The sequence below is a fragment of the Pristiophorus japonicus genome, chromosome 5 (genome assembly GCF_044704955.1).
Source record: "Pristiophorus japonicus isolate sPriJap1 chromosome 5, sPriJap1.hap1, whole genome shotgun sequence".
Taxonomy (NCBI): domain Eukaryota; kingdom Metazoa; phylum Chordata; class Chondrichthyes; family Pristiophoridae; genus Pristiophorus; species Pristiophorus japonicus.
The window spans coordinates 150246090-150273137 of NC_091981.1; positions in this window are offsets into that span (position 1 = coordinate 150246090).

The following is a 27048-nucleotide window of genomic DNA, read 5'->3' on the forward strand; positions in this document are numbered from 1 at the left end:
CTTTCCTGCTTTCTCTCCATACCCCTTGATCCCCTGAGCCATAAGGGCCATATCTAACTCCCTCTTGAATATATCCAATGAACTGGCATCAACAACTCTCTGCGGCAGGGAATTCCATAGGTTAACAATTCTCTGAGTGAAAAAGTTTCTCCTCATCTCAATCCTAAATGGCCTACCCCTTATCCTAAGAATATGTCCCCTGGTTCTGTACTTCCACAACATCGGGAACATTTTTCCTCATCTAACCTGTCCAGTCCCATCAGAATCTTATATGTTTCTATGAGATCCCCTCTCATCCTTCTAAACTCCAGTAAATAAAGGCCGAGTTCATCCAGTCTCTCCTCATATGACAGTCCAGCCAGCTCTGGAATCAGTCTAGTGAACCTTCGCTGCACTCGCTCAATAGCAAGAACCTCCTTCCTCAGATTCGGAGACCAAAACTGTACACAATATTCCCGGTGAGGCCTCAATAAGGCCCTGTACAACTGCAGTAAGACCTCCCTGCTCCTGTACTCAAATCCCCTAGCTATGAAGGCCAACATACCATTTGCCTTCTTCACTGCCTGCTGTACCTGCATGCCAACTTTCAGTGACTAATGAACCATGACACCCAGGTCTCATTGCACTTCCCCTTTTCCTAATCTTCCGCCATTCAGATGATATTCTGCCTTCGTGTTTTTGCCCCCAAAATGGATAACCTCACATTTATCCATATTATACTGCATCTGCCATGCATTTGCCCACTCACCTAACCTGTCCAAGTCACCCTGCAGCCTCTCAGCGTCCTCCTCACAGCTCACACCGCGACCCGGGTTAGTGTCATCCGCAAACTTGGAGATACTACACTCAATTCCTTCATCTAAATCGTTAATATATATTGTAAAGAGCTGGTATCCCAGCACTGAGTCCTGCGGCACTCCACTCGTCACTGCCTGCCATTCTGATAAGGACTCGTTTATCCCTACTCTCTGCTTCCTGTCTGTCAACCAGTTCTCTATCCACGTCAGTACATTATCCCCAATACCATGCGCTTTGATTTTGAACACCAATCTCTTGTGTGGGACCTTGTCAAAAGCCTTTTGAAAGTCTAAATAAACCACATCCACTGGTTCTCCCTTGTCCACTATGCTAGTTACATCCTCAAAAAATTCCAGAAGATTCAGTCAAGCATGATTTCCCTGTCATAAATCCATGCTGACTTGGTCCGATCCTGTCACTGCTTTCCCAATGCACTGATATTTCATCCTTAATGATTGATTCCAACATTTTCCTCACTACTGATGTCAGGCTAACTGGTCTATAATTATCCATTTTCTCGTACCTCCTTTTTAAAAAAGTGGTGTTACATTAGCTACCCTCCAGTCCATAGGAACTGAACCAGAGTCGATAGACTGTTGGAAAATGATCACCAATGCATCCATTATTTCTAGGGCCACTTCCTTAAGTACTCTGGGATGCAGACTATCAGACCCCGGGAATTTATTGGCCTTCAATCCCATCAATTTCCCAACACAATTTCCCGCCTAATAAGGATATCCTCCAGTTCCTCCTTCTCACTAAACCCACTGTCCCCTAGTACATTCGGAAGGTTATTTGTGTCTTCCTTCGTGAAGGCAGAACCGAAGTATTGATTCAATTGGTATGCCATGTCTTTGTTCCCCATTATAAATTCACCTGAATCTGACTGCAAGGGACCTATGTTTGTCTTCACTAATCTTTTTCTCTTCACATAATTATAGAACTTTTGCAGTCCGTTTTTATGTTCCCTGCAAGCTTCCTCTCGTACTCTATTTTCCCCCTCTTAATTAAACCCATAGTCCTCCTCTGTTGAATTCTAAATTTCTCCCAGTCCTCAGGTTTGTTGCTTTTTCTAGCCAATTTATATGCCTCTTCCTTGGCTTTAACACTATCCTTAATTTCCCTTGTTAGCCATGGTTGAGCCACCTTCCCCATTTTATTTTTACTCCAGACAGGGGTGTACAATTGCTGAAGTTCATCCATGTGATCTTTGAATGTTTGCCATTGCTTATCCACCGTCAACCCTTTAAGTATGCTTTGTCAGTCTATTCTAGCCAATTCACGCCTCATAGCATCGAAGTTACCTTTCCTTAAGTTCAGGACCCTAGTTTCCGAATTAATTGTGTCACTCTCCATCTTAATAAAGAATTCTACCATATTATGGTCACTCTTCCCCAAGGGGCCTCGCACAACAAGATTGCTAATTAGTCCCTTCTCATTACACATCACCCAGTCTAGGATTGCCTGCTCTCTATTTGGTTCCTTGACATATTGGTCTAGTAAACCATCCCTAATATATTCCAGGAAATCCTCTTCCACCGCATTGCTACCAGTTTGGTTTGCCCAATCAATAAGTAGATTAAAGTCGCCCATGATAACTGCTGTACCTTTATTGCACACATCACCTATTTCTTGTTTGATGCTGCCCCAACCTCACTACTACTGTTTGGTGGTCTGTACACAACTTCCACTATCGTTTTCTGCCCTTTGGAATTCCACAGCTCCACCCATGCCGATTCCACATCATCCAAGCTAATGTCCCTCCTTACTATTGCATTAATTTCCTCTTTAACCAGCAAGGCCACCCCGCCTCCTTTTCCTTTCTGCCTATCCTTCCTAAATGTTAAATACCCCTGGATGTTGAGTTCCCAGCCTTGGTCACCCTGGAGCCATGTCTCCGTGATGCCAATTACATCATATTCGTTAACTGCTGTCTGTGCAGTTAATTTGTCCTCCTTATTCTGAATACTCCTCGCATTGAGGCACATAGCCTTCAGGCTTGTCTTTTTAACGCACTTTGCCCCTTTAGAATTTTGCCGAAATGTGGCCCATTTTGTTTTTTGCCTTGGGTTTCTCTGCCCTCCACTTTTACTATTCTCCTTTCTATCTTTTGCTTCTGCCTCCATTTTATTTCCCTCTGTCTCCCTGCATAGGTTCCCATCCCCCTGCCATGTTAGTTTAACTCCTCCCCAACAGCACGAGGAAACATTCCCCCTCGGACATTGGTTCCGGTCCTGCCCAGGTGCAGACCGTCCGGTTTGTACTGATCCCACCTCCACCAGAACCGGTTCCAATGTCCCAGGAATTTGAATCCCCCCCTTCTGTACCACTCCTCAAGCCACGTATTCATCTGAGCTATCCTGCGATTCCTACTCTGACTAGTAGGTGGCACTGGTAGCAATCCTGAGATTACTATGTTTGAGGTCCTACTTTTTAATTTTGCTCCTAGCTCCCTAAATTCGCCTCGTAGGACCTCGTCCTGTTTTTTTACCTATATCGTTGGTACCTATATGCACCACGACAACTGGCTGTTCACCCTCCCTTTTCAGAATGTCCTGCACCCACTCCAAGACATCCTTGGCCCTTGCACCAGGGAGGCAACATACCATCCTGGAGTCTCGGTTGCGGCCCGCAGAAACGCCTATCTATTCCCCTTACAATCGAATCCCCTATCACAATAGCTCTCCCACTCTGTTTCCTGCCGTCCTGTGCAGCAGAGCCACCCACGGTGCCATGAACTTGGCTGCTGCTGCTCCTCCCTAATGTGTCATCCCCCTCAACAGTACTCAAAGTGGTGTATCTGTTTTGCAGGGGGATGACCGCAGGCGACCCCTGCACTACTTTCCTTGCACAGCTCTTTATCTGCTGGTCACCCATTTACTATCTGGCTGTGTACCCTTTTCCTGCGGTAAGACCAACTCACTAAATGTGCTATTCACGTCATTCTCAGCATCGTGGATGCTCCAGAGTTCCTCCACCCGCAGCTCCAGTGCCACAATGCGGTCCATCAGGAGCTGGAGGCGGATACACTTCCCGCACACGTAGTCATCAGGGACACTGGAAGTGTCCCTGACTTCCCACATAGTACAGGAGGAGCATAACACATGTCTGAGCTGTCCTGCCATGACTTAACCCCTAGATTAACATAATTTGGCAACAACAATGCGAAAGGTTACTTACTGATATAGGAAAGGAAAAGAAATCTACTCACCAATCACCAGCCAATCACTTACCCCCTTGGCTGTGACGTCACCTTTCAATTTCTTTCTACTTCTTTTTTGTCTTCTCACCCAGCACCAGCTGGCCTTTTTAGGCCTCTCGATGCTGCTTCTACCTGTCGCTGACTGCCGCCACCTCAGGAACTCCCACTGGCCTTTATAGGCCTCTCGACGCTGCTTCTGCCTGTCGCTGACTGCCGCCGCCTCAGGAACTCCCACTGGCCTTTATAGGCCTCTCGATGCTGCTTCTACCTGTCGCTGACTGCCGCCGCCTCAGGAACTCCCACTGGCCTTTATAGGCCTCTCGATGCTGCTTCTACCTGTCGCTGACTGCCGCCGCCTCAGGAACTCCCACTGGCCTTTATCGGCCTCTCGACGTTGCTTCTGTCTCTCGCTGACTGCCGCCGCCTCAGGAACTCCCGCTGGGACTTTATAGGCCTCTCGACGCTGCTCCCGCCTCTCGTCGACTTCCCATTTCATTGCTTTTAACATATTAATTGAACTTTATCGGCCTACAGAATCATACCTCAGCTTGTTTAAAAACTATTTTTAAAAACTAACATATTTTAGGCAGCTTTTGCTCAGAACACATTTTAAAAGTGCTGGTCTTCAAATCTGTTCTGTGGGAGAATGACCATATAATCTCATACCACAACACTGCTAACACTCAAATGAAAAGATTGCATGTGATGCCCATCTCAAAATATATTTTTATACCAGTCCAGGGGCAAAGTGGGATTTTGTGATGTTGATTTAAGGAGTAGGATCTTTTTCTGAGATTCCAAACAGAATGATTTCTCAGTTTCATTTAGGTTGCTCAGATAAGATCCCAATTATCATCCAGGAACTTCCCCAAAAAGATGGAAGGAGGAAGGGAGAACAATATTAGTAACCATCTCACACACACTCATTCCTGTATGCCTATCTACCAATTACAGAATGATAGAAAGCTGAAAGCAGTTCAGCTCTGCTCCATGGAACAGCAGACACTGCATAAATATTTGATGGTCAGGGCTTTATGGTGGAGCATTCCTCTCAGAATTTTTACTTCTCTCAATATTTCCAAGAAATTTGTGTTGGGTGTAAAATCAGAAGAAACAAGCCTGATCAGTGGACTGGTAGTGAAAGATTATGGGGTAAATTGTGATCTTGTGCGATAGTGTAAAATGGGTGATAGCGAATCGGCAGCCGTTTTACATGTCTCTCGATTTTTATTTCCATACAGCCCCGATTTTATGTAAACGGCATGCGGACACCCATACCAGCAATTCTGAGGGTTGATTTCATTAAAGTTTTGTAAGGCAAGCCCATCCCTTTTATTTCAATAAATGCATGAGAAATGTACACAGGGCAGCAGGCCTGGATTTTCGATCCTGGGAGTCATAAGTTTGTTCAAGCCTGGAGAATTGTGTCCAATTCTGGGCACTGCACTTTCAGAAGAATGTGAAGGCATAAGAAAGGGTGCAGAAAAGATTTACGAGAATGGTTCCAAAGATGAGGGACTTTAGTTATGTGGATAGACTAGAGAAGCTAGAGTTGTTCTCCTTGGACAAGAGAAGGTTGAGAGGAGATTTGATAGATGTGTTCAAAATCATGATGGGTCTAGACAGAGTAAAAAGAGAGAAACGGTACCCATTGGCAGAAGGGTCGAGAACCAGAGGACACAAATTTAAGGTGATTGGCAACATGAGTAAAAACTTTTTTACACAGCGAGGGGTTTCGATCTGGAATGCACTGCTTGAAAGGGGGGTAGAGACAGACTCAATCATGGCTTTCAAAAGAGAATTAGATATCTACCTGAGGAAAAATAGTTACAGGGCTACAGGGAAAGAGCGGGTGAGTGAGACTGGTTGAAGTGCTCTTGCAGTGAGCCGGCACAGACTCGATGGGCCGAATGGCCTCCTTCTGTGCGGTAATTATTTTATTATTCTATGATTCTATCAGAACTATTATTGCAGACTGCCAGATATACTTAAGAATATTTAGTACTTCTACTAAGTTGCTTTTCAAAACTACTGGAAACTGTTCAGATATAAGGAGGCCTTCTTGAGCCAACGGATAACTGTGATTATTAATGATTAATGACTCTTGAGAGTTAAAAAAAAAGCAATACAGGTTGAAACTCCCTTCTCCGGTATCCTCGGGACCTGGTTTATGCCAAATAAGGGATTTTGCCAGGTAAAGCGAGGTCACGCCAATGGGGGAGGGGGTAGGAGGTCGGTGCCCTGGGCGGGCCCGAAGTGTCGGCGGGCCCCCGGCGAGTTGAGTGTTGGTGGGCCCCTGATGGGCTAAGTAATGGCAGGCCGAGTGTCGGCGGGCTGAGTATTGATGGGCTGAGTGTCAGCGGGCCCCTGGTGGGCCGAGTGCTGGTGGACTGAGTGTCGCCGCAGGCCCAAAGTCGGGGTGGAGGTCGGCCGTGTTCTACGCATGCGTCCCCGGCTACCAGAATGATGCCGGATGAGGGGTGGTGCCAGGTAAGGGAGTCCCGAATAAGGGAGGTCCTACCCATAATAGTAAGAACATAAAAAATAGGAGCAGGTCTAGGCTATATGGCCCCTCGAGCCTGCCCTGCCATTCAATAAGATCATGGCTGATCTTCTATCTCAACTCCACTTTCCTGCCCTATGCCCATGTTCCTTTATTCTTCTAGAGTCCAAAAATCTATTTATTACAGCCTTGAATACACTCAACCACCGAGCATCCACAGCTCTTTGGGGTAGAGAATTCCAAAGATTCACAACCCTATTGAGTGAAGAAATTCCTCCTCATCTCTGTCTTAAAAGGCCGATCCCTTATCCTGAGATTATGACCCCTAGCTCGAGACTCTCCAGCCATGGAAAACAACCTCTCAGCATCTACCTTGTCGGCATTCCTCAGGATCTTATATGATTCAACGAGATCACCTCTCATTCTTCAAAACTCCAGAGAGTATAAGTCAATCTACTTAATCTCTCCTCAAAGGACAACTCTCTCATTCCAGGAATCAATCTCGTGAACCTTTGTTGCACCGCCTCCAAGGCAAGCATATCCTTTCTAAGATAAGGAGACCATAACTATGCATAGTATTCCAAGTGTGGTCTCACCAAGGCCCTGTACAATTGCAGCAACATTTCCTTCTTATACTCCAACCCTCTATCAGTAAAGGCCAATGTGCCATTTGCCTTCCTAATTGCTTGCTTTACGTGTAAGCTAACCTGCTGTCTTTCTTGTACTAGGTCACGTAAATCTCTCTGAACACAAACATTTAATAGTTTTTCACAATTTAAAAAATATTCTGCTTTTCTATTCTTCCCAGCTCACATTTCCCAACATTTTACTCCATCTGTCACCTTATTGCCCACTCACTTAACCTGTCTATATCCGGTTGCAGTCTCTTTGCATCCTCCTCACAGCTTACTTTCCCATCTAGCTTTGTATCATCAACAAACTTGGATACATTGCACTCGTTCTCTTCATTGAATTCATTAATATAGATTGTAAATAGCTGAGGCCCAAGTACTAATCCTTGCGACACCCCAGTGATTATAGTATAAATTACAATATACATTAATGATTTAGATGAAGGAATTGAGTGTAATATCTCCAAGTTTGCAGATGACACTAAACTGGGTGGCAGGGGTGAGCTGTGAGGAGGACGCTAAAAGGCTGCAGGGTGACTTGGACAGGTTAGCTGTGTGGGCAAATGCATGGCAGATGCAGTATAATGTAAATAAATGTGAGGTTATCGACGCTGGAGGCAAAAACACGAAGGCAGAATATTATCTGAATAGCGGCAGATTAGGAAAGGGGGAGGTGCAATGAGACCTGGTTGCATGGTTCATCAGTCACTGAAAGTTGGCATGCAGGTACAGCAGGCAGTGAAGAAGGCAAATGGTATGTTGGCCTTCATTGCTAGGGGATTTGAGTATAGGAGCAGGGAGATCTAACTGCAGTTGTACAGAGCCTTAGTGAGGCCTCACCTGGAATATTGTGTTCGTTTTGGTCTCCTAATCTGAGGAAGGACGTTCTTGCTATTGAGGGAGTGCAGCGAAGGTTCACCAGACTGATTCCCGGGATGGTGGGACTGACATATGAGGAGAGACTGGATCAACTTGGACTTTATACACTGGAGTTCAGAAGGATGAGAGGGGATCTTACAAGATTCTGACGGTACTGGACAGGTTAGGTGTGGGAAGAATGTTCCCGATGATGGGGAAGTCCAGAAGCAGGGTGTTATGTATCTGTAAAGCATGCACTCCCATGTTCCGCCACCAGGGGGTGCATCTCCTGAAGTCCCAAGGGATCCCAGCATCCCTTGGGAGCACTGTATATAAGCCGGCCCCTAAGGCCTGTTCCTCACTCTGGAGTGTCATAATAAAGATTGAGTTCACTGTTACTTTAACCTCCCTGTGTACAGTCTCATCTGTGTAAGGAACACAATAACTGGCGACGAGCATACGAATCCAATGCAAAGATGCAGCAAACTGTGGGCATCCTGGAGACGATCTCGGAGGGTGAGGACTGGGAAGCCGATGTCGAATAGCTAAACCAGTACTTTGTAGCCAACGAGCTGGACGGAGAAGGAAGCATTGCAAAAAGGAGAGCGGTCCTCCTCACGGTCTGCAGGGCACCGACCTACAGCCTCATCAATAATCTTCTGGCTCCAGTGAAACCCACAGATAAGTCATATGAGGAGCTGTGTACACTGATTCGGGAGCATCTTAACCCAAGGGAGAGCGTGCTGATGGCAAGGTATCGGTTCTGCACGTGCCAGCGATCTGAAGGTCAGGAAGTGGCGAGCTACGTCGCCAAGCTAAGGCGACTTGCAGGACAATGTGAGTTTGATGGCTACCTGGAGCAAATGGTCAGAGTTTTTTTTGTACTGGGCATTGGCCTCCTATGAAAACTTTTGACGGTAGAGACACCGACCCTCAGTAACGCCATTGCGATAGCACAGGCGTTTATGTCCACCAGTGATAACACCAAACAAATCTCTCAGCACACAAGTGCTAGCAATGTTCATAAATTAACTGGAACTGTGTTTGCGAGCAGAAATGTACAGGGCAGAAACCACGAGTCTGCACTTGCCAGCAGGCCTCAGGTGACCCAGATGACTCAGAGTCCCCAACAAAGGATGAATGCAAGGCAATTCACACCTTGTTGGCGTTGTGAGGGCTTCCATTCAGCCTATTCATGCCGCTTCAAAGGGTATGTTTGCAAGAGCTGTGGAACAATGGGGCACCTCCAATGAGCTTGCAGATGAGCTGCAAGCTCTGCAAAACCTGCTAACCACCACGCGGCAGAGGAAGATCGGTCCATGGTGGATCAAAGCAATTTCGAGCCACAGAGAGAGGAGGCAGATGCTGAAGTATATGGGGTGCACACATTTATGAATAAATGTCCACCGATAATGCTAAATGTAAAATTGAATGGCTTAACTGCAGCGATGGAAGTGGACACTGGCGCTAGCCAATCCATCACGAGTAAAAAGATGTTTGAGAGACTATGGTGCAACAAGGCACTCAGACCATCCCAGAGCCCCATCCACACGAAACTGAGAATGTACACCAAGGAGCTTATCACTGTTCTGGGCAGTGCCATGGTCAAGGTCACCTACGAGGGCATGGTGCACGAACTACCACTCTGGATTGTTCCGGGCGATGGCCCCACACTGCTTGGAAGGAGCTGGCTGGGCAAAATCCGCTGGAACTGGGATGACATCCGAGTGCTATCACATGTCGATGAGGCCTCATGTACCCAGATGCTTAACAAATTTCCTTCCTTTTTTGAGCCAGGCATTGGAAATTTTTCCGAGGCGAAGGTGCGGATCCACTTGGTCCCAGAGGCACGACCCATTTACCACAAGTCGCGAGAGTTACCTCACATGATGAGGGAGAGAGTGGAAATCGACCTGGACAGGCTACAACGCGAGGGCATCATCTCCCCTGTGGAATTCAGCGTGTGGGCCAGCCGATTGTTCCAGTACTCAAAAGTGATGGCACGGTCAGGATTTGCAGCGATTATAAAGTAACTATTAATCATTTCTCACTACAGGACCAATACCCACTACCTAAGGCAGACGACCTATTTGCAATGCTGGCAGGAGGCAAGACATTCACCAAGCTCGACCTGACGTCGGCCTACATGATGCAGGAGCTGGAGGAGTCTTCGAAGGGCCTCACCTGCATCAACACGCACAAGGGACTGTTCATCTACAACAGATGCCCATTTGGAATTCAGTTGGCTGCAGCAATCTTCCAGAGAAACATGGAGAGCCTACTCAAGTCGGTACCATGCACGGTGGGTTTTCAGGACGACATATTAGTCACGGGTCGGGACACCGTCGAGCACCTACAAAATCTGGAGGAGGTCCTCCAGCGACTGGATCGGTAGGGCTGCAGCTGAAGAGGTCGAAATGCATCTTCATGGCAACAGAAGTGGAGTTTTTGGAGAGAAAGATCGCGGCGGACGGCATTCGGCCCACAGACGCCAAGACAGAGGCTATCAGGAATGCGCCCAGGCCACAGAACGTCATGGAGCTGCGGTCGTTCCTGGGACTCCTCAACTAACTTCCTACCGGGGTTAAGCACCCTCTTAAGAGCCCCTAAATGTGTTATTGCGTAAAGGTGAGAACTGGGTATGGGGGAAAAAACCAAGTCATTGCTTTTGAGAAAGCCAGAAACATTTTATGCTCTAACAAGCTGTTTGTATTGTATAACCCGTGTAAAAGACTTGTGCTAGCATGTGATGCGTCGTCGTACGGTGTCGGGTGTGTATTACAACAAGCTAACATTGCAGGGAAGTTGCAAACTGTCGGCTATGCCTCCAGGAGCTTGTCTTAGGCCGAGAGGGCCGACAACATGATTGAGAAAGAGGCATTAGCGTGTGTGTTCGGGGTAAAGAAAATGCATCAGTACCTGTTTGGCCTCAAATTTGACCTGGAAACAGATCACAAGCCCCTCATATCCTTGTTCACTGAAAACAAGGGTGTAAATATTAATGCCTCAGCATGCATACAAAGGTGGGCACTCGCGCTATCAGTGTATGACTATACCATCCGCCACAGGCCAGGCACCGAGAACTGTGCGGATGCTCTCAGTTGGCTACTATTGCCCACCACGGGGATAGAAATGATGCAGCCTGCAAACTTGTTGATGGTGGCGCAGCCCGCAGACTTGTTGATGGTCATGGAAGCGTTTGAAAATGATAAATCACCTGTCACGGCCCGCCAGATTAGGACTTGGCCAAGATCCTCTGCTGTCCCTAGTAAAAAACTGTGTACTGCATGGGAGCTGGGCCAGCATCCCCGTTGAAATGCAAGAGTTAATCAAGCCGTTCCAGCGGCGAAAGGATGAGCTGTCCATTCAGGCAGACTGCCTGTTGTGTGGTAATCATGTAGTGCTACCCAAAAAGGGCAGCACACACCCGGGTATAGTAATGATGAAAGCGATAGCCAGATCCCACGTGTGGTGGCCTGGTATCGACTCTGACTTAAAGTCCTGTGTACGCCAATGCAGCATGTGTGCTCAGTTGAGCAACGCGCCCAGAGAGGCACCACTAAGTTTGTGGTCCTCGCCCTCCAGATCATGGTCGAGGATCCATGTCGACTATGTGGGCCCGTTTCTCGGTAAAATGTTCCTGGTGGTGGTGGATGCGTTTTCAAAATGGATTGAATGTGAAATAATGTCAGGTAGCACTGCCACTGCCACCATTGAAAGCCTGAGGGCCATGTTTGCCACCGAGGGCCTGCCTGTCATACTGGTCAGTGACAACGGGCCTTGTTTCACCACTGCCGAATTTAAATAATTCATTACCCGCAATGGGATCAAACATGTCACCTCGGCCCCGTTTAAACCAACCTCCAATGGGCAAGCAGAGCGGACAATACAAACAATCAAACAGAGCTTCAAACGAGTCAAAGAAGGTTCACTCCAAACCTGCCTGTACCGGGTACTGCTCAGCTACCGCACAAGACCCCACTCACTCACAGGGGTGCCCCCGGCTGAACTACTCATGAAAAGGACACTTAAAACCAGACTCTCGCTGGTTCACCCCAAGCTGCATGATCAGGTAGAGAGCAGGCTGCAGCAACAAAATGTAAACAGTGGTCGTGCCACTATGTCACGGGAAATTAATCTGAATGCCCCTGTGTATGTGCTAAACTATGGACATGGTCCCAATTGGATCGCGGGCATGGTGATAGCTAAAGAAGGAAGTAGGGTGTTTGTAGTCAAACTGGACAATGGACAAATTTGCAGAAAGCACCTGGACCAAACGAGGCTCCAGTTCACAGACTGCCCTGAACAACCCACAGCAGACACCACCTTTTTCGAGCCCACAACACACATCCAAAGGATCAACGACACCACGCCGGACCAGGAAATCAAACTCATCACGCCCAACAGCCCAGCAAGGCCAGGCTCACCCAGCAGCCCTGCAGAGCCAACAACACGCCAGCCCAGCGAGGGCACAGCCAACACACCAGAGCAGACATTTGTACCACCAGGGAAAGAAAGGCTCCCGACCGCCTCATCTTGTAAATAGTTTTCACTTTGACTTTGGGGGGGAGTGATGTTGTGGTATCTGTAAAGCATGCACTCCCATGTTCCACCACCAGGGAGTGCAACCCCTGAAGTCCCAAGGGATCCCAGCATCCCTTGGGACCACTGTATATAAGCTGGCCCCTAAGGCCTGTTCCTCACTCTGGAGTGTCTTAATAAAGACTGAGGTCACTGTTACGTTAACCTCCCTGTGTGCAGTCTCATCTGTGTTCGGAACACAATACAGGGGACACAGTCTTAGGATAAGGGGTAGGCCATTTAGGACTGAGATGAGGAGAAACTTCTTCACTCAGAGAGTTGTTATCCTGTGGAATTCCCTACCGCAGAGAGTTGTTGATGCCAGTTCATTGGATATATTCAAGAGGGAGTTAGATATGGCCCTTACTGCTAAAGGGATCAAGGGGTAGGGAGAGAAAGCAGGAAAGGGGCACTGAGGGAATGATTAGCCATGATCTTATTGAATGGTGGTGTTGGATCGATGGGCCAAATGGCCTACTCCTGCACCTATTGTCTATGTTTCTATGTTTCACATCTAGCTTTGTATCATCAACAAACTTGGATACATTGCACTTGTTCCCTTCATTGAATTCATTAATATAGATTGTAAATAGCTGAGGCCCAAGCACTAATTCTTGCGCCACCCCACTAGTTACAGCCAGCCAACCTGAAAATTACCAATTTATCCCTACTCTTTGTTTTCTGTCTGTTGACCAATCCTCTATCCAAGCTAATGCATTGCCCCAACCCCTTATGCCGTTATCTCGCATAAAAACCTTTTATGTGTCACCTTATCAAATGCCTTTTGGAAATCCAAATATTCTTCATCCACTGGTTGCCTTTTAGCTATCCTGTTAGTTATATTCTCAAAAAACTCTAATAAATTTCTCAAACACAATTTCCCTTTCATAAAACCATGTTAACTCTGTCTAGTCATAGTATGATTTTCTAAATGCCCTGTTACCACTTCCTTAATAATGGATTCCAGCATTTTCCCGATGACCGATTTCAGGCTAACTGGTCTGTAGTTCCCTGTTTTCTCTCTCCCTCCTTTCTTTAACAGTACGGTTACATTTGCTACCTTCCAATCCATTGAGACCATTCCTGAATCTAGGGAACTTTGGAAGATCACAACCAATGCATCCACACTCTTTGCAACCACCTCTTTTAGAATCCTAGGATGTAGGCCGTCAGGTCCAGGGGATTTGTTGGCTTTTAGTCCCATTAGTTTCTCAGATACTTTTTCTCTATTATATTAATTACTTTAAGTTCCTCATCCTCATTAGTCCCTTGGTTCCCTATTATTTTTGGTATACCTTTTGTGTTTTCTACTGTGAAGACAGATACAAAATATTTGTTTAAAATCTCTGACATTTCCTTGTTCCCCAATATAATTTCTCCTGTCTCAGCCTCTAAGGAAGTAGTGCTTGCTTTTGTTACTTTCTTCCTTTTTACATATTTGTAGAAGCTCTTACAATGTGTTTTTATATTTCTTGTTAATTTACTCTTGTTCTATTTTGTCCCTTTTTATCAGTTTTTTGGTCATCCTTTGCTAGTTTCTGAAGCTCTTCTAATCCTCTAGTTAACTACTCTTCTTTGCAACTGCAAGATTATAAGCCTCTTCTTTTAATCTAATATTATTCTTAACTTCTTTAGTTAGCCACGGATGGCTCACTTTTCCCGTGAAGTTTTTATTTCTCAATAGAATGTATATTCATTGAGAATTTTGGAATATTTGTTTAAATGTTTGCCACTGTGTATCTACTGTCATACCTTTTCATCTAATTTCACAATCTACCTTAGCCAACTCACCCCTCATACCTATGTAATTGGCTTTATTTAAGTTTAAGACTCTAGTTGTGGACTTACATATGTCACTCTCAAACTCAAAGTGAAATTCTATCATTTTATGATCACTTTTCCCCAGAGGATCCTTTACTATGGGATTACTAATTAACCCTATCTCATTACACAAAACAAGACCTAAATAGCCTGTTCCCTGATTGGTTCCATGATGTATTGTTCCAGGAAACTGTGTCAAATGCATTCCATGAACTCATCCTCCAGACTACCTGTGCTAATTTGATTTTCCCAATCTGTGTGGAGATTAAAGTCCCCCATGATTATTGCATTACCCTTGTTAGAAGTTCCTATTATTTTTGATTAATACTCTGTTCAATGGTATAGCTACTGTTAGGGGGCTTATAAACTACTCCCACCACAGTTTTCTGCCCCTTGTTATCTCTTAACTCCATCCATACTGATTCTATTCAGCCAGGATCCTTTCTCACTACTGTACTTATGTCATCCTTATTATCAGGGCTACCCACCCGCTCCTGGGACAAAATACCCCTAATGTGTGCCTGCCGTTAGCACCTCCAGGGGTCGCGAATGGTGCGTAAGTGTTTTTACCTGGGGTGGGGTGGCACTACTGGCTCCTGCAACATTGCGCGAGAGTTAGCAGAGGCGCGAAACCAGTAGCATCACGGCCCCACTGGTAGCACCCCAGGCCGCTGTGGCTCCGCCAATTATGCCATTGCCGGCGTGGGAACACCCCCCCCTTTTATCACCGCGGCGACCCATTAACGCCCCGCAGCAGAAATTTGGCAGTGCACTGTGTGGCTGCCATGGGCGATGTCAGCACCAGCCTCGATGCTCACGAACTAGGCCTCACTCCGCTCGCAGAGCAAAATTTAAAGGGGAGTTGTGCGCCACCATGTGCCGTCACTTTTTTTGTTGACTTACCGGTCAGGCCTTTCCCTGCCGATTTCGCGGGGTCTGTTTTGGTGCCGGACTGCGGCCAGCACCCTGCATCCCCGGTGGCCTAGTAGAGGCCCATCAAAAGCAGTGCAGAGCTTGCAGCATAAACAGAAGGGGAGGGTAGGGCCCGTGGAACACGTCAGCGCTACATGGAGAGACCGCGTAGCGCTCCGTGTTACTCATGCTTAGTGCCCCCGAGGCTGCCCACTTTGCGCTCCACTTCTTGTCAGGGGCGGTAAGCATAATTACGCTTCCGGGACAGGGCTTCTGCGCTGGGCGCAGAATGTTCTACCTCAGAAAGGTTATCATCCCCAAATGCAATTCCGGCCGCACTATCTTTTCGAAATGTCAAGTATCCTGTAATATTTAGTTCCCAATCCTGGTGACTGTTTGAAGGTCAATAAACAACTCCCACCCATGTTTTCTGCCCTTTGGTGCTCCTTAGCTCCACCCGGACTGATTCTACATCTTGATTTTCTGAGCCAATATCCTTTCTCACTATTGCTCTGATTTCATCCTTTGCTAACAACACCACACCACCCCCTCTTCCTTTTTGCCTATCATTCCGAAATATCGAATATCTTTGAATATTCAGTTCCCAACCCTGGTCACCTTGCAACCATGTCTCCGTAATTGCAACTATATTATATCTATTTACATCTATTTGCGCAATTAATTTGTCTACCTTATTACAGATGCTTCATGCATTCAGATGCAATGCTTTTAGATTTATCTTTTTAATATTACTAGACATCTTAATATTATTTTGTACTATAGCCCTATTTGTCTTATCGCTATATTTCTTACCTGGACCCTATTTGTTAGTGCACTCTTTTTCTTGTATGCTCTGTCCCCTCCTGAAATAAGAATGGACAGAAAATGCGCACTTACCTGAAGCTGCTTGGCCCGCTCGAGATCACGGTCCGGAGGACTCTTGTGACTGCACGTTGCAGCGTGTTCACGTCGGAACGTCCGCAGGAGTCATGTGGGCCTGGACACCCAATCACAGGTAAGTATTTTTTCATTCATAGTAATAGGAGTTTCGTAAGTCAGAAACTCCAGTACTATGAATGAGAAACATCCCCAAACACACAAACACTACATAAAACACCTCACATAAATACACTAATAGAAATTAAAGTTGTTATAAAAATTTGCCGATTTAAAAAAAAAGTTTTAATTCTGGTTAAAAATAAATGTAATGTATTGGGCAGGGTTTTTAAAAATAATATTTGTTTTTTTAATTTTGTTTTTTATTTTTTAAGTGTGTTTTAAAGCACTAACGCCTGTAAAAGTAGGCTATGCGCCTGCTTTTATCAGGTGAAAGAGTTTTGAGGACATTTGCTGGGCAAGCTGTGCAATCCTGCAATCTTGCCCGTGCAAATGTCCTCGCCCCCAAGACACGGAGGATTTGTTAAGCTCCAGCTTGACAGATCGGAAAACCGGTTTTCAGCGCATGCATATTGCGTGCTGAAAACCGGCTTTTCCGATGCCTTACCGGGTCCGTAGAAACTTCGTACGGGCCTGGAATGTCGAAATTTCTGGGCCATTGGTTATCCTTACCACAATCACTTTCCTGCATTGCTTCCTTTTCATTTCTCTTTAGCATTCTAGATTTCTCTGTACTGCGACCGTCCTCCACCTCCCCCCCCGCTCCCCCATCTTATTTAGTTTAAAGCCCGGTCTCCCTCCCTAGTTATTCGGTTCGCTAGAACTTTGGTCCCAGCATAGTTCAGGTGTAGTCCATCTCCATGGAACAGCTTGCTCTTTCCTGAGTATTGGTGCCAGTGCCCCAAGAATCAAAACCCATTTCTCCCACACCAACCTCTGAGCCATGTATTCATCGCCCTGATTTTATTCATCCTATGCCAATTTGCACGTGGCTCAGGTAACAATGCAGAGTGGCTCAGGTAATAATGCAGAGACAGCATAAGTTTTATCAGCTCCCCTAGGTTAGGAAGAGGAAAGTCAGCCATAGTTCCTGTTCTTGGGAGCCAACAGGGTCATTCTTCAAATAGCATGTTGTGGCCCCATGGCATCATTGAGACCCAACTGTAATTTAACTCAGGCCTGAATGGGGAATTCACCTGGAGTTAAAATCAGGGCCAAGAAGATACAAGGTGAAAATGAAATCTATATGGCCTGGTTTTTAGCCTGGATTTTGGCAGGGGAGCAGACAGATCATTGTGGTGCCCGTGCCGGCTCTCTGCCACAGCACTTCAGCTAGTCCCACTCCTCCACCCTTTCCCCGTAGCAATTTTTTTACTTCAGGTACCGTAATGCACTGTAATCTATGCACCTGTGAACAGTTCACAGGTTTGTAGAGCTGTTGTTTACCATCCAGTGGAGGTAGGGCGTCTCCAATGGAGGGCTCTCTACACGGGAGTCCTTCCTTTATTTATTCGGGACTTGGCCTGGAGACTGGTGCACGGAGCAATACCGTGCAATAAGTTTTTAAGTCGGTTCACGGGCTCCCAAGCCGCCTGCAATTTCTGCGGTCTGGAGGAGTCCGTGTTCCATTTTTTTATGGAATGTGCGAGGTTGTAGCCCCTGTTCCACTATTTAAAGGGGCTGCTCCTCAAATTCTAGTTGCACTTCAGTCCCACGCTCCTGATCTTTGGGACCCTGTGCGGAGGGGAGCGGGTCGGTCCGAAGGCTTCCTCGTAGGACTGCTCCTGGGCATGGTCTTCCGCGAGAGATGGGCGCCGGAGGGACTGGAGTGCATCATCACCCCCGGCAACCAAATTTTAATTTGATTTATATGTTTTAAAATTTAATTTGTTTTATTGCTGGGTTTCATTGTCCCCCTCCCCTTTTACAGGGGGCACTTGTATAATTTGTGGTTTTAGTGCCCAAAAAGAACCACAAAAAACCCCACAAAAAAAACCTAAAAAAGGGCATTTTAAAACTGTTTGGAGTGCCCCCCGCCCCCTTTAATCAGGGGGCACTTAATTTAATGTTTGTTTTGTTCTCAACAAAAGAGTTGTAGAGCTGTTGTTTACCGTCCGGTGGAGGCAGGGAGTCTTCAATGGAGTGTACTCTATGCGGGAATCCTCCCTTTTTTTATTTGGGACTTGGCCTGGAGGGTGGTGCATGGAGCAGTCCCATGCAATAAATGTTTCAGTTGGTTCATGGGCTCCCAGGCTGCCTGCAATTCCCGCGGTCTGGAGGAGTCCGTGTTCCATGTTTTTATGGAAAGTGCGAGGTTGCAGCCCCTATTCCAATATCTGAAGGGGCTGCTCCTCAAATTCTGGTTGCAGAGGATTTGAGTACAGGGGCAGGGAGGTGTTGCTACAGTTGGACAGGGCCTTGGTGAGGCCACACCTCGAGTATTGTGTACAGTTTTGGTCTCCTAACTTGAGGAAGGACATTCTTGCTATTGAGGGAGTGCAGCGAAGGTTCACCAGACTGATTCCCAGGATGGCAGGACTGACCTATCAAGAAAGACTGGATCAACTGGGCTTGTATTCACTGGAGTTCAGAAAAATGAGAGGGGATCTCATAGAAACGTTTAAAATTCTGATGGGGTTAGACAGGTTAGATGCAGGAAGAATGTTCCCAATGTTGGGGAAGTCCAGAACCAGAGGTCACAGTCTAAGGATAAGGGGTAAGCCATTAAGGACCGAGATGAGGAGAAACTTCTTCACCCAGAGAGTGGTGAACCTGTGGAATTCTCTACCACGGAAAGTTGTTGAGGCCAATTCACTAAATATATTCAAAAAGGAGTTGGATGCAGTCCTTACGACTAGGGGGATCAAGGGGTATGGTGAGAAAGCAGGAATGGGGTACTGAAGTTGCAAGTTCAGCCATGAACTCATTGAATGGCGGTGCAGGCATGAAGGGCCGAATGGCCTACTCCTGCACCTATTTTCTATGTTTTCTATGCACTTCAGTCCCACGCTCCTGATCTTTGGGCACCCTGAGTGGAGGGGAGTGGGCAGGTCGGAAAGACTCCTTGTAGGACTGCTCCTGAGCACGGCCAAGGGGGCCACAGCTGGTCAAGGCAGCGGGCGGTCGAGGGGGTCGTTCAGCCCGACTGCCTGCCTCTCTTCCGCAGTTACATCCGAGCCAAGGTGTCCCTGGAGATGGAGCACACTGTGTCCACCGATACGCTCACGGCCTTCCGCGAGAGGTGGGCGCCGGAGAGACTGGAGTGCATCATCACTCCTTGCAACCAAATTTTAATTTGATTATTATTGTTTAAAGTTTAATTTGTTTAGTGTGCCGGTTCATTGTCCCCCTCCCCTTTTACAGGGGGCACTTGTATAATTTGTGGTTTTAGTGCCCAAAAAGAACCACAAAAAACCCCACAAAAAAAAAACTAAAAAAGGGCATTTTAAAACTGTTTGGAGTGCCCCCCACCCCCTTTAATCAGGGGGCACTTAATTTAATGTTTGTTTTGTTCTCAACAAAAGAGTTGTAGAGCTGTTGTTTACCGTCCGGTGGAGGCAGGGAGTCTTCAATGGAGTGTACTCTATGCGGGAATCCTCCCTTTATTTATTTGGGACTTGGCCTGGAGGGTGGTGCATGGAGCAGCCTCATGCAATAAGTGTTTAAGTTGGTTCATGGGCTCCCAGGCCGCCTGCAATTTCTGCGATCTGGAAGAGTCCGTGTTCCATGTGTATGTACAGTGTGTGAGGTCGCAACCTCTCTTCCATTATTTGAAGGGGTTGCTCCTCAATTTTTGGCTGCACTTCAGTCCCATGCTCCTGATATTTGAGCAGGTCCAAGGGCCTCCTCGTAGGACTGCTCCTGGGCCTGACCAAGGTGGCCATTAACAGTTCCAGGCAGAGGGCAGTCGAGGGGGTCATTCAGCCCAAATGCCTGCCTCTCTTCCGTGGCTACGTTTTCACCAGCGTGTCCCTGGAGATGGAGCACACGGTACACTCGCGGCCTTCCGCGAGAGATGGGCACCGGAGGGACTGGAGTGCATCATCACCTGCGGCAACCAAATTTTAATTTGATTATTTTAAGTTCACTGTAAAGTTTTATTTGTTAATTTGGCTGCTCTCGTGTCCTTTTAATAAGGGGCACTCAGTTTTAAGTTCTATTTAAAACAGTTGTAGAGCTGTTGCACAAGACTCAATAAAACCCCAGTTAATTGTGTTCAGGTTCTCCATGATGAGGTATGCAGTTGTGAACCTGGTGGTTGAACGGCTAGTGTTCAGTTTGATTGTTAACTCTTTGCTAATAAACCAGCTAGTTCTTTACAGCAAATGTGTTGCTGTGAATTCTTAAACAAAGGAAGCATGTAACCTGATTTTATCGAAACATATAAGATTATGAGGGGGCTTGACAAGGTGGATGCAGAGAGGATGTTTCCACTGATAGGGGAGACTAGAACTAGAGGGCAAAATCTTAGAATAAGGGGCCGCCCATTTAAAACTGAGATGAGGAGAAATTTCTTCACTCAGAGGGCTATGGATCTGTACAACTCAGTGCCTCAGAGAGCTGTGGAAGCTGGGACATTGAATATATTTCAGACAGAAATAGACAGTTTCTTAAATGATAAGGGAATAAGGGGTTATGGGGAGCGGGCAGGGAGGTGGACCTGAGTCCATGATCGGATCAGCCATGATCGTATTGAATGGCGGAGCAGGCTCGGAGGGACATATGGCCTACTCCTGCTCCTATTTCTTATGTTCTTATGTTCTTAAATACACTAGAGATACTTATCCAATTCCCTTTTGAAAGCCACAATTGAGTCTGCCTCCACCACCCTTTCAGCTACCCTCATTGGGTGGCTTGTTAGGCCCAGAGAAAGCACTCCTGCTCCTCCTGGCCAACATCAGTGCTGTAAAGGTACTTACCTCATGGATTCAGCCCTTCTTGCCTCCTTTCACCTGACTGGTTTCCCAAGGCCTGGGAAATCTGGCTGACATGAGTTAAAAATAGATTGACTATTAAAATGAAGGCAGACCAACCCGCCTCCTGCTCGCAGGTTGGTCACCCGTTCCTCGTCTTGCCTCCGTTAAAATTGGAAGTGGGTGGGTTCAAAGTGAGTTGAGTTCCTGTTTCAGATTGTTTGAATTTTAACTTCTGACCTGACCCCAACCACCCCCCCCCCCCCATTTTGGGGAGTTAAGATTAAGCCCTAGAGTTCTATCAACAAGAAAATGAAAACTGAATTTTAAAAGAAAACAATATTAAAGAAAATAATGGGAGATGGCCTCTAGTTTGACACCCCATGCCTGACGTAAGCCTGCCAGAGAGGGTGCAGTAAAAATGATGGCAGTCACTTACCCCCTCTGATCCCGCTGCGTCCCGATCTTAACCTGCTCTTTTGAGCAGGAGTGAGAGACACCCAGAAGATGGAACCGGGGTCCTTCTTTAAACATGCAAATTTGGTCTCAATTATGTCATGTATTTAACCATCTTGCAATGACATGGTCATGTAACTGTAACTCATGTACACTGTACCTGTACTCTAGAAATGCACACCCTGACCACAGGGGGTGAACTCGCGGGAGACACTCCTCACCTGGGTTTCGAGGTATAAAAGGGGAGGTCCCACCCAGGGTCCACACTCCTTGGTCCTGGGAATAAAGGTGAAGGTCACAGAGTGACTGTGTCTGATATATCCATGCTTCATGTGAGTTTGTAGTAAGGTGCAGGGACACTACATTTGGCGACGAGAAACGGGAATCACCGAACCACGAGGATGGCCATCGGTGGCACAGAGGAACGTTACTGTGTGGGTGAGGACTGGGATGACTTCGTGGAAAGACTCCAGCAGAGCTTTGTCACAAAGGACTAGCTGGAAGAGACAGCGGCTGATAAGCGGAGGGTGCATCTACTGATCAGCTGCGGACCACAGATGTATGCGCTGATGAAAGACCTGCTCGCACCCTAAAAGCCGGCGGACAAGTCTTTTGAAGAGCTCAGCCAGCTGATCAGTGAGTATCTCAAGCCGGCGAGTAGCATACACATGGCCCGGCACCGGTTCTACTCTCACCGGCGTTGGGAGGGACAAAACGTCTCGGACTTCGTGGCAGAACTGCGGCGCTTGGCCAGTCTCTGTAAGTTCTCCGAGCCTGCAGGGGGGAGATGTTAAGGGACTTTTTCATTGAGGGCATTAATCATGCTGGCATTTTCAGGAAGCTCATAAAGACTAAGGACTTGACTTTAGAAGGGGCGGCGTTGTTAGCTCAGACCTTTATGGCTGGGGAAGAGGAGACCAAGCTAATTTACACGCGCAGCCCTGGTCCAAACGTGGCGACGGACCAGGGAGTTAACATGGTGAACGCAGCTCGGGACCCCGCAGGCAGGCAAGGGCATTTCGAAATCGCCCAGGCAGCAACAGGCTTTAGGGTAGGCCCACAACAAGGACAATGGAAAGGAAATCGGCAATTCACGCCATCTCGAGGAACAATGCGTCCCAGGATGGGCCCATTAACACCCAACTTCAGAGTGCTTAGAAACAGCCAAATGGGCAATCAGAGAGGAATGCCTGGTAATAGTCCTCTTGTTAACAGCAATCTCAATCTCAGCTCATGCTGGAGGTGCGGGGGCAGACACACTGCGAGAAGCTGCAGGTTCCAGCAATATACCTGTAGGATTTGTAATGTCAGTGGACACTTGGCCAGGATGTGCAAAAAGGCAGTCGCGAGGCTAATCTGTAAGACAGAGGAACCAGACGAGGGGTCTACAATGCAGGATGAGGCCTGGGGTAAAGCCATAGATGCTGAAGTTCAGTGGGTTCATGTGGCTGACGTCCACAGCTCATACACTAAAATGCCACCCATGATGATGAAAGTCTTACTGAGTGGCATCCTGATGCACATGGAGCTGGATACGGGAGCTAGCCAGTCACTCATGAGCGCCCAACAATTTGAGAGACTATGGCCACACAGAGCCAGCAGGCCCAAACTGGAACGCATTGAGATGCAGCTATGGACACACACCAAAGAGATCAACCCAGTGCTGGGCAGTGCAAACACATAATGGATTACAGAACCGGTTGCCACTCTGGATCGTTCCGGGAAATGACCCCGCGCTTTTGCGGAGGAGTTGGCTAGCTGAGATGAATTGGAAATGGGGGGATGTGCACGCCATTTCATCTGTGGAGTGAAGTTCATGCTCACAGGTCCTGCAAAAATTCGGGTCACTGTTTCAACCTGGTGTTGGAACGTTCAAGGGCACTAAAGTAGTGATACGCATCACTCCGGACACCAGATCAGTGCACCACAAAGCCAGAGTGGTGCCGTACGTGATGCGTGAAAAAATTGAATGTGAACTGGACGGGCTGCTCAGAGAGGGCATAATTTCGGCCATTGAATTCAGCAACTGAGCAAGTCCCATCGTTCCCGTCCTCAAAGCAGATGGCTTGGTTAGGATTTGTGGTGACTACAATGCCACCATCAACCGAGTACCGCTTCCGAGAGCAGAGGATCTTTTTGCCACGCTGGCAGGTGGCAAGCTGTTCACGAAGTTGGACCTCACGTCGGCCTACATGACTCAGGAACTAGCTGAAGAATCCAAGCTTCTGACCACCATCAATACGCACAAGGGATTATTTGTCTACAACAGGTGTCCGTTTGGCATTCGTTCGGCAGCAGCCATCTTTCAGAGAAACATGGAAAGCTTGCTCAAATCCATTCCTGGAACGATCGTATTCCAAGACGACATTCTCATAACGGGTCGAGACACCGAAGAACACTTCCACAACCTGGAGGAGGTGCTACACTGATTGGATCGTGTAGGCTTGCGGCTGAAAAAGGCCAAGTGCGTGTTTTTGGCCCCAGAGGTCGAGTTTTTGGGCAGGAGGGTTCCCGTAGATGGGATCTGGCCCACTGAATCAAAAACGGAGGCGATCCTCCGGGCACCCAGGCCCGGTAACACGTTGGAGTTGCGATCATTCCTGGGACTTTTGAACTATTTTGGGAACTTTTTGCCGAATTAAGCACATTGTTGGAACCGTTACACATGCTCCTGCGTAAAGGTTTTGGGGGAACTGTCAAGAACAGGTTTTCAATAAGGCGAGGAAACTGCTGTGTTCCAACAAACAGTTGACTTTGTATGATCCCTGTAAAAAACTGGTTTTAACATGCGATGCGTCATCCTACGGGGTTGGGTGTGTGTTGCAGCAGGGTAACGGTGACGGCCGACTCTAACCGGTGGCTTATGCCTCCAGGTCGCTCTCCCAGGCAGAGTGTGGATACAGCATGGTCGAAAAGGAAGCACTCGCGTGTGTTTACGGTGTGAAAAAGATGCGCCATACCTTTTTGGTAGACAGTTCGAGCTCGAGACGGACCACAAGCAGTTAACATCCCTGTTGTCCGACAGCAAGGCTGTCAACGCCAATGCGTCAGCTCGCATACAGCGCTGGGCCCTCATGCTGGCTGCGTATGACTACACCATACGGCACTGGCCAGGCACCGGAAATTGCGCTGACGCGCTCAGCAGGCTCCCACTGGTCACCACCGAGGGGGCGTCGGAGCAAAGCGCTGAGATGGTCATGGCCGTTGAGGCTTTTGACACTGCGGGCTCCCCCATCACAGCCCACCAGATCAAACTCTGGACCAACAGGGACCCCCTCCTATCCATGATAAAGAAGTGTGTCCTGACTGGGGGTTGGGCGCCCGCACACAGGGCGTGCCCCGAGGAAGTCAGGCCATTTCAGAGACGGATGGATGAGCTCTCCGTCCAAGCCGACTGCCTGCTATGGGGCAGCCGGGTAGTCATGCCCCAGAAAGGAAGGGAAGCGTTCATCAGGGAACTCCACAGCGAGCACCCTGGCATCATGTTAATGAAGGCCATTGCCCGGTCAAATGTATGGTAGCCGGGGATTGACTCAGTCCTGGAACACTGGGTTCGCAGGTGCATGACGTGTGCCCAGCTGGGCAATGCCCCCAGGGAGGTCCCACTCAGCCCGTGGCCCTGGCCCACCAGACTATGGTCACGTATTCACGTAGACTATGCGGGCCCGTTCATGGGGAAAATGTTCCTGATCGTTGTCGATGCATACTCGAAGTGGATCGAGTGCATCATATTGAACTCGTGCACGACATCTATCACCGTGGAGAGTCTGCGAAAGTTTTTTGCGACCCATGGCCTGCCGGACATCCTGGTCAGCGACAATGGTCCGTGTTTCACCAGCCATGAATTCCAGGAGTTTATGTCGGGCAATGGTTCAAGCCGGCTTCCAATGGCCAAGCGGACCGGGTGGTCCAAGTCATAAAACAGGGCATGCTACGCATCCAAGGACCCTCCCTTCAGTACCGCCTATCGCACCTCCTGCTGGCCTACAGGTCCCACCTGCACTCGCTCATGGGAGTCCCGCCAGCGGAACTCCTCATGAAACGCACGCTCAAGATGCGGCTGTCCCTCATTCACCCAGCCCTGGCAGACATTGTTGAGGGCAAGCGCCAGTCCCAAACTGAGCTCCATGATCGAAACTCAAGAGGGAGGTGTATAGAAATAGATGACCCGGTATTTGTTCTTAACCATGCTTTGGTATCAAGTGGCTTGAGGGCACCGTAATTGGCAAAGAAGGAAATAGAGTCATGGTGGTCCGACTAAACACTGGGCAGATATGCCACAAACACTTGGACCAAGTAAAGAAAAGGTTCAACATAGACACGGAGGAACCTGAAGAAAAGCATGAGATGGCACCCACACCACTGCTAGTGGACGAGCAACAAAGACAGTCCTCAGCATGTACAGTCCCTGTGGCCAGCCCGGACAGGCCGGAATCGACTCAGGTGACAGAGATGCATGCCGAGGCTCAGCCACCAGAACCACAACTGCGGCACTCCACGAGAGAGCGTCGACCACCTGACAGACTTAACCTCTGAAACAAAAAGACTTAAGGGGGGAGGTGATGTCATGTATTTAACCATCTTGCAATGACATAGTCATGTAACCTTTACTCACTGTACCTGTACCCTAGAAATGCACACCCTGACCACAGGGGGTGAACTTGCAGGAGACACTCCTCACCTGGGTTTCGAGGTATAAAAGGGGAGGTCCCACCCAGGGTCCACACTCCTTGGTCCTGGGAATAAAGGTGAAGGTCACAGAGTGACTGTGTCTGATATATCTATGTCCCGTGTGAGTTTGTAGTAAGGTGCAGGTACACTACAAATTATGATCCAATCTGCACCTTTAGTTGGAGGCCTGAGCGGGGGAGCAGTGATGACTTTCCCACCAGGTCTAACCTGTTGGGAGCTGAGTGGTAGGCCAGAAGAGGCATATATAGTAAGTTTTATAAATGTATATTAGGTTTCTCTGTGGGCCAGGAGGACAAGGAGTGCTCCTCCAGATCTCGTGAGGAAGACTCGGGTCTCCCTTGGCCCGGGCTCCCCTCTCCACCCGATGCTGGATAGAAACCCCCTCCTCGCAATCGAAGGTAGAAAACCCAGTCGTGGCTAGTTCCCTCTGGCTTCACAGCACTAATACAGGCCACTGTCAGCCTTTGCTCAGACCCTCCTGTTTTACACCTCCCCCTTCCAGGACCTACCTGAGAGCTACTCACTGCTTTGCAAACAGCTCAAATTGGTCCAGCGCAACCATCAAGTTTCCTCTGGAGGCCCGACAAGCATTCAGAGCTTGCTGGAATTATTTAAATGAGGCCTGATCTCCGAAGCTCAATTTCAAATGAGTCTCAGGCTTTTGGCTCCAGTCAAGTGCTGCGAGCCGCTAACAATTTCAGGGCTAAAAGCAGGTCTAAATTATTTTTTTTCCCTACTCTCTCTTTCATCAGTAACACGTGCAGACATTTTGGGGGGAATTTT